General features: G+C 54.9%; 1 long non-coding RNA gene and 6 other non-coding genes across 7 annotated transcripts in view; all 7 read left to right on the top strand.

The window, feature by feature from the left end:
* LOC143272046 (uncharacterized) overlaps positions 1 to 12,432 on the top strand; it is a 129,703-nt gene that overhangs the window by 73,500 nt on the left and 43,771 nt on the right. The window lies entirely within an intron of this gene.
* On the top strand, positions 77 to 170 carry LOC143271558 (small nucleolar RNA SNORD116). The gene has a single exon (XR_013048779.1). It is a non-coding gene; the product is annotated as a small nucleolar RNA SNORD116 (small nucleolar RNA).
* Positions 2,166 to 2,259, top strand: LOC143271557 (small nucleolar RNA SNORD116). The gene has a single exon (XR_013048778.1). It is a non-coding gene; the product is annotated as a small nucleolar RNA SNORD116 (small nucleolar RNA).
* On the top strand, positions 4,255 to 4,348 carry LOC143271487 (small nucleolar RNA SNORD116). Its single transcript, XR_013048708.1, has one exon. It is a non-coding gene; the product is annotated as a small nucleolar RNA SNORD116 (small nucleolar RNA).
* LOC143271556 (small nucleolar RNA SNORD116) lies at positions 6,343 to 6,436 on the top strand. The gene has a single exon (XR_013048777.1). It is a non-coding gene; the product is annotated as a small nucleolar RNA SNORD116 (small nucleolar RNA).
* On the top strand, positions 8,432 to 8,525 carry LOC143271486 (small nucleolar RNA SNORD116). The gene has a single exon (XR_013048707.1). It is a non-coding gene; the product is annotated as a small nucleolar RNA SNORD116 (small nucleolar RNA).
* LOC143271485 (small nucleolar RNA SNORD116) lies at positions 10,521 to 10,614 on the top strand. The gene has a single exon (XR_013048706.1). It is a non-coding gene; the product is annotated as a small nucleolar RNA SNORD116 (small nucleolar RNA).

Raw genomic sequence — 12,432 nt, 5'->3', positions numbered from 1 at the left:
ATTTCTCGCACTCCCCAACACCCACCCTGTCCTGAGTGCCCTGAAAATCCCTGTACTGGGGCACTCCAGCGTGCTTGGATCGATGATGATTTCCAGTCAAACATTCCTTGGAAAAGCTGAACAAAATGAGTGAAAACTCAGTACCGCCGCTCTCATCGAAACTGAGGGCCGGCACCTTGGCTCACCCAAGTCCTCTGGGAGTCAGACACAGGCCTGAGAACCACTCCGCTGCTCCTGCCCCCCTCCAGCAGTAGCCAGACTCTCTTGCCATGGGCTTGATCTTTCCCCCACTCTGCTAGCCATCAGGGGCATGGGGAAAAGAGAATATTTGGGGCGTGCTGGCAAGCAAGCAGCCATCCCCACTCTCCCAAGCCAGACTGACAGCTAGACATGGGACCCTGGACCTTGGGCTCTCTTGTAGGCACTCTAGAAATATGCTAGCTTGGGACACCCACCTGAAACAGGCGTGCTGACCTGTGTAGAAATCTGCACACTGGAGACCTTTGGTGGACTAGCTTGACCGGGGAGCGCTAAGGTCAGACTGCTGGCCTCCTGGTGGAGGAGACAGGTGTGAGAGTGCTTTTCTTCCACCCATGGTAGTGGAGCACCCGTCTTGGCTCAAGCCTATCTCAAAGCTAGGAAAGACACCTATTTTGCGGAGTGGTCTTCAGCAGGGTGTGATTCTTCCAGGAAGGCCTGTTTGGAGGCCGGCTAGGGATCCCTTCCTTGTAGGAATTGCACTCTGGGTCCCAGGCTGTAGATCAAGACTGCCTTGAGAGCTCTGCTCATGGGCAGTGGAGGGTGCCAAAGCGAATTGGCTTGCAAGGGTGCATGCATTTCTGGTCACTGGAGACCTTGTGTGTTGCAACTTGTCTTGGGAGGTACCAGGCTCTCTGGCTAGCCTTTGGCGTCCCACATAAGTTACGGTGTGTTGATGCAGTGTTCTCGCTTGCATTCAAAAATGGCAGCGCTCTTGAACACGGTCTGTCCCATGAAGACAGACTGACAGAGGGTGGCATCAATCCAGAGACAGGGTCAGAGACAGAGAGAGAAATCAGGAGAAAGAGAAAGAGACAAAAAAAGAGACAGAAGGAGGCAGAAAGAGAGTGAGAAAGGAGATCTGGTTGAGCCAGAGTGCCTGCCATTGCCTGTGGTGAAGTCCTCAGAGGAGACTTTAGGCGGTTTGACCTCGGGATCTCAGCATTTCTAGCAGGAGAAAGATGCAGATTTCGGGGTTAGCGTTGCCGACCTGGTTGTCAGAGATGATTTGATGGGAGTCGCGAGGGTTGGGTTGGCTAGTGAGCATGGCCAGAGCTGCGTCCTCAGCAGCTTGAACTTGAGACTGCAAGTAGAGCTTGCCCTGTTTAATGACCCCAGTGCACAGTGTTAGAGGATTGAGGTGCTAAGAGTTGGCCCTGGTTTTTTTTTTTCTTTTTTCGGGAAGAGTCTGCTTGCCTGCATTGCAGCTCCATGATGTGTAGGTCAGGCCGACACTGGTGGTTTGATTGCAGAGAGGGTCCAAGGTGATCTGAAAGGGCACGGAGGGAAGGAGGGACCCAGGGCAAGGACAAGCTCTGAGACCCTGGTGGAAACCTGGCACCGATGTGGCCTGGCATGCTGGAGGGTGAGGGCAGAGCAGGAGTGGTGAGAGGGCAGATGTGATCTGATCTGCCCATTGAGACGAGCCAGGCCCACCCATCCATCCCAGAGCCAGTTGCCCGCTTCCCACTGTAATGTTGGCATGTGCTTTGATGTCTTCACAGTGTGGCATTGCGTGGCCTGCAAGGCCATAGTGCGGAGAGAGTGGCCCAGTTTCCTTTGCCCAGGACTCATGGCACCTGAAACAGTGAGCCTCGAGTGAAGTTGCTTGGTGTTGGTGACCTGCAGGAGAAGGCCTGAGGCCCAAGGTAAGCCTCCCATGCCTTGTCCCAGGTGCTCAGGATCCTGGGGTCTTGGTGGTGCTGCGAGGACTTACCATCCCTGCTTCCCGGGCCTGTCTGCACCTGGAGCAGACTTAGGTCCTCAAGTTGCTTCCCATTTCCATGCAGAGACCCGTTGCCACCTGCACAAAGACGGGGCATGTCTTGGTATTTCTCGCACTCCCCAACACCCACCCTGTCCTGAGTGCCCTGAAAATCCCTGTACCGGGGCACTCCAGCGTGCTTGGATCGATGATGATTTCCAGTCAAACATTCCTTGGAAAAGCTGAACAAAATGAGTGAAAACTCAGTACCGCCGCTCTCATCGAAACTGAGGGCCGGCACCTTGGCTCACCCAAGTCCTCTGGGAGTCAGACACAGGCCTGAGAACCACTCCGCTGCTCCTGCCCCCCTCCAGCAGTAGCCAGACTCTCTTGCCATGGGCTTGATCTTTCCCCCACTCTGCTAGCCATCAGGGGCATGGGGAAAAGAGAATATTTGGGGCGTGCTGGCAAGCAAGCAGCCATCCCCACTCTCCCAAGCCAGACTGACAGCTAGACATGGGACCCTGGACCTTGGGCTCTCTTGTAGGCACTCTAGAAATATGCTAGCTTGGGACACCCACCTGAAACAGGCGTGCTGACCTGTGTAGAAATCTGCACGCTGGAGGCCTTTGGTGGACTAGCTTGACCGGGGAGCGCTAAGGTCAGACTGCTGGCCTCCTGGTGGAGGAGACAGGTGTGAGAGTGCTTTTCTTCCACCCATGGTAGTGGAGCACCCGTCTTGGCTCAAGCCTATCTCAAAGCTAGGAAAGACACCTATTTTGCGGAGTGGTCTTCAGCAGGGTGTGATTCTTCCAGGAAGGCCTGTTTGGAGGCCGGCTAGGGATCCCTTCCTTGTAGGAATTGCACTCTGGGTCCCAGGCTGTAGATCAAGACTGCCTTGAGAGCTCTGCTCATGGGCAGTGGAGGGTGCCAAAGCGAATTGGCTTGCAAGGGTGCATGCATTTCTGGTCACTGGAGACCTTGTGTGTTGCAACTTGTCTTGGGAGGTACCAGGCTCTCTGGCTAGCCTTTGGCGTCCCACATAAGTTACGGTGTGTTGATGCAGTGTTCTCGCTTGCATTCAAAAATGGCAGCGCTCTTGAACACGGTCTGTCCCATGAAGACAGACTGACAGAGGGTGGCATCAATCCAGAGACAGGGTCAGAGACAGAGAGAGAAATCAGGAGAAAGAGAAAGAGACAAAAAAAGAGACAGAAGGAGGCAGAAAGAGAGTGAGAAAGGAGATCTGGTTGAGCCAGAGTGCCTGCCATTGCCTGTGGTGAAGTCCTCAGAGGAGACTTTAGGCGGTTTGACCTCGGGATCTCAGCATTTCTAGCAGGAGAAAGATGCAGATTTCGGGGTTAGCGTTGCCGACCTGGTTGTCAGAGATGATTTGATGGGAGTCGGGAGGGTTGGGTTGGCTAGTGAGCATGGCCAGAGCTGCGTCCTCAGCAGCTTGAACTTGAGACTGCAAGTAGAGCTTGCCCTGTTTAATGACCCCAGTGCACAGTGTTAGAGGATTGAGGTGCTAAGAGTTGGCCCTGGTTTTTTTTTTTCTTTTTTCGGGAAGAGTCTGCTTGCCTGCATTGCAGCTCCATGATGTGTAGGTCAGGCCGACACTGGTGGTTTGATTGCAGAGAGGGTCCAAGGTGATCTGAAAGGGCACGGAGGGAAGGAGGGACCCAGGGCAAGGACAAGCTCTGAGACCCTGGTGGAAACCTGGCACCGATGTGGCCTGGCATGCTGGAGGGTGAGGGCAGAGCAGGAGTGGTGAGAGGGCAGATGTGATCTGATCTGCCCATTGAGACGAGCCAGGCCCACCCATCCATCCCAGAGCCAGTTGCCCGCTTCCCACTGTAATGTTGGCATGTGCTTTGATGTCTTCACAGTGTGGCATTGCGTGGCCTGCAAGGCCATAGTGCGGAGAGAGTGGCCCAGCTTCCTTTGCCCAGGACTCATGGCACCTGAAACAGTGAGCCTCGAGTGAAGTTGCTTGGTGTTGGTGACCTGCAGGAGAAGGCCTGAGGCCCAAGGTAAGCCTCCCATGCCTTGTCCCAGGTGCTCAGGATCCTGGGGTCTTGGTGGTGCTGCGAGGACTTACCATCCCTGCTTCCCGGGCCTGTCTGCACCTGGAGCAGACTTAGGTCCTCAAGTTGCTTCCCATTTCCATGCAGAGACCCGTTGCCACCTGCACAAAGACGGGGCATGTCTTGGTATTTCTCGCACTCCCCAACACCCACCCTGTCCTGAGTGCCCTGAAAATCCCTGTACCAGGGCACTCCAGCGTGCTTGGATCGATGATGATTTCCAGTCAAACATTCCTTGGAAAAGCTGAACAAAATGAGTGAAAACTCAGTACCGCCGCTCTCATCGAAACTGAGGTCCGGCACCTTGGCTCACCCAAGTCCTCTGGGAGTCAGACACAGGCCTGAGAACCACTCCGCTGCTCCTGCCCCCCTCCAGCAGTAGCCAGACTCTCTTGCCATGGGCTTGATCTTTCCCCCACTCTGCTAGCCATCAGGGGCATGGGGAAAAGAGAATATTTGGGGCGTGCTGGCAAGCAAGCAGCCATCCCCACTCTCCCAAGCCAGACTGACAGCTAGACATGGGACCCTGGACCTTGGGCTCTCTTGTAGGCACTCTAGAAATATGCTAGCTTGGGACACCCACCTGAAACAGGCGTGCTGACCTGTGTAGAAATCTGCACACTGGAGACCTTTGGTGGACTAGCTTGACCGGGGAGCGCTAAGGTCAGACTGCTGGCCTCCTGGTGGAGGAGACAGGTGTGAGAGTGCTTTTCTTCCACCCATGGTAGTGGAGCACCCGTCTTGGCTCAAGCCTATCTCAAAGCTAGGAAAGACACCTATTTTGCGGAGTGGTCTTCAGCAGGGTGTGATTCTTCCAGGAAGGCCTGTTTGGAGGCCGGCTAGGGATCCCTTCCTTGTAGGAATTGCACTCTGGGTCCCAGGCTGTAGATCAAGACTGCCTTGAGAGCTCTGCTCATGGGCAGTGGAGGGTGCCAAAGCGAATTGGCTTGCAAGGGTGCATGCATTTCTGGTCACTGGAGACCTTGTGTGTTGCAACTTGTCTTGGGAGGTGCCAGGCTCTCTGGCTAGCCTTTGGCGTCCCACATAAGTTACGGTGTGTTGATGCAGTGTTCTCCCTTGCAGTCAAAAATGGCAGCGCTCTTGAACACGGTCTGTCCCATGAAGACAGACTGACAGAGGGTGGCATCAATCCAGAGACAGGGTCAGAGACAGAGAGAGAAATCAGGAGAAAGAGAAAGAGACAAAAAAAGAGACAGAAGGAGGCAGAAAGAGAGTGAGAAAGGAGATCTGGTTGAGCCAGAGTGCCTGCCATTGCCTGTGGTGAAGTCCTCAGAGGAGACTTTAGGCGGTTTGACCTCGGGATCTCAGCATTTCTAGCAGGAGAAAGATGCAGATTTCGGGGTTAGCGTTGCCGACCTGGTTGTCAGAGATGATTTGATGGGAGTCGGGAGGGTTGGGTTGGCTAGTGAGCATGGCCAGAGCTGCGTCCTCAGCAGCTTGAACTTGAGACAGCAAGTAGAGCTTGCCCTGTTTAATGACCCCAGTGCATAGTGTTAGAGGATTGAGGTGCTAACAGTTGGCCCTGGTTTTTTTTTCTTTTTTCCGGGAAGAGTCTGCTTGCCTGCATTGCAGCTCCATGATGTTTAGGTCAGGCCGACACTGGTGGTTTGATTGCAGAGAGGGTCCAAGGTGATCTGAAAGGGCACGGAGAGAAGGAGGGACCCAGGGCAAGGACAAGCTCTGAGACCCTGGTGGAAACCTGGCACCGATGTGGCCTGGCATGCTGGAGGGTGAGGGCAGAGTAGGAGTGGTGAGAGGGCAGATGTGATCTGATCTGCCCATTGAGACGAGCCAGGCCCACCCATCCATCCCAGAGCCAGTTGCCCGCTTCCCACTGTAATGTTGGCATGTGCTTTGATGTCTTCACAGTGTGGCATTGCGTGGCCTGCAAGGCCATAGTGCGGAGAGAGTGGCCCAGCTTCCTTTGCCCAGGACTCATGGCACCTGAAACAGTGAGCCTCGAGTGAAGTTGCTTGGTGTTGGTGACCTGCAGGAGAAGGCCTGAGGCCCAAGGTAAGCCTCCCATGCCTTGTCCCAGGTGCTCAGGATCCTGGGGTCTTGGTGGTGCTGCGAGGACTTACCATCCCTGCTTCCCGGGCCTGTCTGCACCTGGAGCAGACTTAGGTCCTCAAGTTGCTTCCCATTTCCATGCAGAGACCCGTTGCCACCTGCACAAAGACGGGGCATGTCTTGGTATTTCTCGCACTCCCCAACACCCACCCTGTCCTGAGTGCCCTGAAAATCCCTGTACCGGGGCACTCCAGCGTGCTTGGATCGATGATGATTTCCAGTCAAACATTCCTTGGAAAAGCTGAACAAAATGAGTGAAAACTCAGTACCGCCGCTCTCATCGAAACTGAGGGCCGGCACCTTGGCTCACCCAAGTCCTCTGGGAGTCAGACACAGGCCTGAGAACCAATCCGCTGCTCCTGCCCCCCTCCAGCAGTAGCCAGACTCTCTTGCCATGGGCTTGATCTTTCCCCCACTCTGCTAGCCATCAGGGGCATGGGGAAAAGAGAATATTTGGGGCGTGCTGGCAAGCAAGCAGCCATCCCCACTCTCCCAAGCCAGACTGACAGCTAGACATGGGACCCTGGACCTTGGGCTCTCTTGTAGGCACTCTAGAAATATGCTAGCTTGGGACACCCACCTGAAACAGGCGTGCTGACCTGTGTAGAAATCTGCACGCTGGAGGCCTTTGGTGGACTAGCTTGACCGGGGAGCGCTAAGGTCAGACTGCTGGCCTCCTGGTGGAGGAGACAGGTGTGAGAGTGCTTTTCTTCCACCCATGGTAGTGGAGCACCCGTCTTGGCTCAAGCCTATCTCAAAGCTAGGAAAGACACCTATTTTGCGGAGTGGTCTTCAGCAGGGTGTGATTCTTCCAGGAAGGCCTGTTTGGAGGCCGGCTAGGGATCCCTTCCTTGTAGGAATTGCACTCTGGGTCCCAGGCTGTAGATCAAGACTGCCTTGAGAGCTCTGCTCATGGGCAGTGGAGGGTGCCCAAGAGACTTGGCTTGCAAGGGTGCATGCATTTCTGGTCACTGGAGACCTTGTGTGTTGCAACTTGTCTTGGGAGGTGCCAGGCTCTCTGGCTAGCCTTTGGCGTCCCACATAAGTTACGGTGTGTTGATGCAGTGTTCTCGCTTGCATTCAAAAATGGCAGCGCTCTTGAACACGGTCTGTCCCATGAAGACAGACTGACAGAGGGTGGCATCAATCCAGAGACAGGGTCAGAGACAGAGAGAGAAATCAGGAGAAAGATAAAGAGACAAAAAAAGAGACAGAAGGAGGCAGAAAGAGAGTGAGAAAGGAGATCTGGTTGAGCCAGAGTGCCTGCCATTGCCTGTGGTGAAGTCCTCAGAGGAGACTTTAGGCGGTTTGACCTCGGGATCTCAGCATTTCTAGCAGGAGAAAGATGCAGATTTCGGGGTTAGCGTTGCCGACCTGGTTGTCAGAGATGATTTGATGGGAGTCGGGAGGCTTGGGTTGGCTAGTGAGCATGGCCAGAGCTGCGTCCTCAGCAGCTTGAACTTGAGACAGCAAGTAGAGCTTGCCCTGTTTAATGACCCCAGTGCACAGTGTTAGAGGATTGAGGTGCTAAGAGTTGGCCCTGGTTTTTTTTTTTCTTTTTTCGGGAAGAGTCTGCTTGCCTGCATTGCAGCTCCATGATGTGTAGGTCAGGCCGACACTGGTGGTTTGATTGCAGAGAGGGTCCAAGGTGATCTGAAAGGGCACGGAGAGAAGGAGGGACCCAGGGCAAGGACAAGCTCTGAGACCCTGGTGGAAACCTGGCACCGATGTGGCCTGGCATGCTGGAGGGTGAGGGCAGAGCAGGAGTGGTGAGAGGGCAGATGTGATCTGATCTGCCCATTGAGACGAGCCAGGCCCACCCATCCATCCCAGAGCCAGTTGCCCGCTTCCCACTGTAATGTTGGCATGTGCTTTGATGTCTTCACAGTGTGGCATTGCGTGGCCTGCAAGGCCATAGTGCGGAGAGAGTGGCCCAGCTTCCTTTGCCCAGGACTCATGGCACCTGAAACAGTGAGCCTCGAGTGAAGTTGCTTGGTGTTGGTGACCTGCAGGAGAAGGCCTGAGGCCCAAGGTAAGCCTCCCATGCCTTGTCCCAGGTGCTCAGGATCCTGGGGTCTTGGTGGTGCTGCGAGGACTTACCATCCCTGCTTCCCGGGCCTGTCTGCACCTGGAGCAGACTTAGGTCCTCAAGTTGCTTCCCATTTCCATGCAGAGACCCGCTGCCACCTGCACAAAGACGGGGCATGTCTTGGTATTTCTCGCACTCCCCAACACCCACCCTGTCCTGAGTGCCCTGAAAATCCCTGTACCGGGGCACTCCAGCGTGCTTGGATCGATGATGATTTCCAGTCAAACATTCCTTGGAAAAGCTGAACAAAATGAGTGAAAACTCAGTACCGCCGCTCTCATCGAAACTGAGGTCCAGCACCTTGGCTCACCCAAGTCCTCTGGGAGTCAGACACAGGCCTGAGAACCACTCCGCTGCTCCTGCCCCCCTCCAGCAGTAGCCAGACTCTCTTGCCATGGGCTTGATCTTTCCCCCACTCTGCTAGCCATCAGGGGCATGGGGAAAAGAGAATATTTGGGGCGTGCTGGCAAGCAAGCAGCCATCCCCACTCTCCCAAGCCAGACTGACAGCTAGACATGGGACCCTGGACCTTGGGCTCTCTTGTAGGCACTCTAGAAATATGCTAGCTTGGGACACCCACCTGAAACAGGCGTGCTGACCTGTGTAGAAATCTGCACGCTGGAGGCCTTTGGTGGACTAGCTTGACCGGGGAGCGCTAAAGTCAGACTGCTGGCCTCCTGGTGGAGGAGACAGGTGTGAGAGTGCTTTTCTTCCACCCATGGTAGTGGAGCACCCGTCTTGGCTCAAGCCTATCTCAAAGCTAGGAAAGACACCTATTTTGCGGAGTGGTCTTCAGCAGGGTGTGATTCTTCCAGGAAGGCCTGTTTGGAGGCCGGCTAGGGATCCCTTCCTTGTAGGAATTGCACTCTGGGTCCCAGGCTGTAGATCAAGACTGCCTTGAGAGCTCTGCTCATGGGCAGTGGAGGGTGCCAAAGCGAATTGGCTTGCAAGGGTGCATGCATTTCTGGTCACTGGAGACCTTGTGTGTTGCAACTTGTCTTGGGAGGTGCCAGGCTCTCTGGCTAGCCTTTGGCGTCCCACATAAGTTACGGTGTGTTGATGCAGTGTTCTCGCTTGCATTCAAAAATGGCAGCGCTCTTGAACACGGTCTGTCCCATGAAGACAGACTGACAGAGGGTGGCATCAATCCAGAGACAGGGTCAGAGACAGAGAGAGAAATCAGGAGAAAGAGAAAGAGACGAAAAAAGAGACAGAAGGAGGCAGAAAGAGAGTGAGAAAGGAGATCTGGTTGAGCCAGAGTGCCTGCCATTGCCTGAGGTGAAGTCCTCAGAGGAGACTTTAGGCGGTTTGACCTCGGGATCTCAGCATTTCTAGCAGGAGAAAGATGCAGATTTCGGGGTTAGCGTTGCCGACCTGGTTGTCAGAGATGATTTGATGGGAGTCGGGAGGCTTGGGTTGGCTAGTGAGCATGGCCAGAGCTGCGTCCTCAGCAGCTTGAACTTGAGACTGCAAGTAGAGCTTGCCCTGTTTAATGACCCCAGTGCACAGTGTTAGAGGATTGAGGTGCTAAGAGTTGGCCCTGGTTTTTTTTTTTCTTTTTTCGGGAAGAGTCTGCTTGCCTGCATTGCAGCTCCATGATGTGTAGGTCAGGCCGACACTGGTGGTTTGATTGCAGAGAGGGTCCAAGGTGATCTGAAAGGGCACGGAGGGAAGGAGGGACCCAGGGCAAGGACAAGCTCTGAGACCCTGGTGGAAACCTGGCACCGATGTGGCCTGGCATGCTGGAGGGTGAGGGCAGAGCAGGAGTGGTGAGAGGGCAGATGTGATCTGATCTGCCCATTGAGACGAGCCAGGCCCACCCATCCATCCCAGAGCCAGTTGCCCGCTTCCCACTGTAATGTTGGCATGTGCTTTGATGTCTTCACAGTGTGGCATTGCGTGGCCTGCAAGGCCATAGTGCGGAGAGAGTGGCCCAGCTTCCTTTGCCCAGGACTCATGGCACCTGAAACAGTGAGCCTCGAGTGAAGTTGCTTGGTGTTGGTGACCTGCAGGAGAAGGCCTGAGGCCCAAGGTAAGCCTCCCATGCCTTGTCCCAGGTGCTCAGGATCCTGGGGTCTTGGTGGTGCTGCGAGGACTTACCATCCCTGCTTCCCGGGCCTGTCTGCACCTGGAGCAGACTTAGGTCCTCAAGTTGCTTCCCATTTCCATGCAGAGACCCGTTGCCACCTGCACAAAGACGGGGCATGTCTTGGTATTTCTCGCACTCCCCAACACCCACCCTGTCCTGAGTGCCCTGAAAATCCCTGTACCGGGGCACTCCAGCGTGCTTGGATCGATGATGATTTCCAGTCAAACATTCCTTGGAAAAGCTGAACAAAATGAGTGAAAACTCAGTACCGCCGCTCTCATCGAAACTGAGGTCCGGCACCTTGGCTCACCCAAGTCCTCTGGGAGTCAGACACAGGCCTGAGAACCACTCCGCTGCTCCTGCCCCCCTCCAGCAGTAGCCAGACTCTCTTGCCATGGGCTTGATCTTTCCCCCACTCTGCTAGCCATCAGGGGCATGGGGAAAAGAGAATATTTGGGGCGTGCTGGCAAGCAAGCAGCCATCCCCACTCTCCCAAGCCAGACTGACAGCTAGACATGGGACCCTGGACCTTGGGCTCTCTTGTAGGCACTCTAGAAATATGCTAGCTTGGGACACCCACCTGAAACAGGCGTGCTGACCTGTGTAGAAATCTGCACGCTGGAGGCCTTTGGTGGACTAGCTTGACCGGGGAGCGCTAAGGTCAGACTGCTGGCCTCCTGGTGGAGGAGACAGGTGTGAGAGTGCTTTTCTTCCACCCATGGTAGTGGAGCACCCGTCTTGGCTCAAGCCTATCTCAAAGCTAGGAAAGACACCTATTTTGCGGAGTGGTCTTCAGCAGGGTGTGATTCTTCCAGGAAGGCCTGTTTGGAGGCCGGCTAGGGAACCCTTCCTTGTAGGAATTGCACTCTGGGTCCCAGGCTGTAGATCAAGACTGCCTTGAGAGCTCTGCTCATGGGCAGTGGAGGGTGCCCAAGAGACTTGGCTTGCAAGGGTGCATGCATTTCTGGTCACTGGAGACCTTGTGTGTTGCAACTTGTCTTGGGAGGTGCCAGGCTCTCTGGCTACCCTTTGGCATCCCACATAAGTTACGGTGTGTTGATGCAGTGTTCTCGCTTGCATTCAAAAATGGCAGCGCTCTTGAACACGGTCTGTCCCATGAAGACAGACTGACAGAGGGTGGCATCAATCCAGAGACAGGGTCAGAGACAGAGAGAGAAATCAGGAGAAAGAGAAAGAGACAAAAAAAGAGACAGAAGGAGGCAGAAAGAGAGTGAGAAAGGAGATCTGGTTGAGCCAGAGTGCCTGCCATTGCCTGTGGTGAAGTCCTCAGAGGAGACTTTAGGCGGTTTGACCTCGGGATCTCAGCATTTCTAGCAGGAGAAAGATGCAGATTTCGGGGTTAGCGTTGCCGACCTGGTTGTCAGAGATGATTTGATGGGAGTCGGGAGGCTTGGGTTGGCTAGTGAGCATGGCCAGAGCTGCGTCCTCAGCAGCTTGAACTTGAGACAGCAAGTAGAGCTTGCCCTGTTTAATGACCCCAGTGCACAGTGTTAGAGGATTGAGGTGCTAACAGTTGGCCCTGGTTTTTTTTTTCTTTTTTCAGGAAGAGTCTGCTTGCCTGCATTGCAGCTCCATGATGTGTAGGTCAGGCCGACACTGGTGGTTTGATTGCAGAGAGGGTCCAAGGTGATCTGAAAGGGCACGGAGGGAAGGAGGGACCCAGGGCAAGGACAAGCTCTGAGACCCTGGTGGAAACCTGGCACCGATGTGGCCTGGCATGCTGGAGGGTGAGGGCAGAGCAGGAGTGGTGAGAGGGCAGATGTGATCTGATCTGCCCATTGAGACGAGCCAGGCCCACCCATCCATCCCAGAGCCAGTTGCCCGCTTCCCACTGTAATGTTGGCATGTGCTTTGATGTCTTCACAGTGTGGCATTGCGTGGCCTGCAAGGCCATAGTGCGGAGAGAGTGGCCCAGCTTCCTTTGCCCAGGACTCATGGCACCTGAAACAGTGAGCCTCGAGTGAAGTTGCTTGGTGTTGGTGACCTGCAGGAGAAGGCCTGAGGCCCAAGGTAAGCCTCCCATGCCTTGTCCCAGGTGCTCAGGATCCTGGGGTCTTGGTGGTGCTGCGAGGACTTACCATCCCTGCTTCCC

The sequence above is a fragment of the Peromyscus maniculatus genome, chromosome 1 (genome assembly GCF_049852395.1).
Source record: "Peromyscus maniculatus bairdii isolate BWxNUB_F1_BW_parent chromosome 1, HU_Pman_BW_mat_3.1, whole genome shotgun sequence".
Classification (NCBI taxonomy): domain Eukaryota; kingdom Metazoa; phylum Chordata; class Mammalia; order Rodentia; family Cricetidae; genus Peromyscus; species Peromyscus maniculatus.
This window is presented reverse-complemented; position numbering and strand designations above follow the sequence as displayed.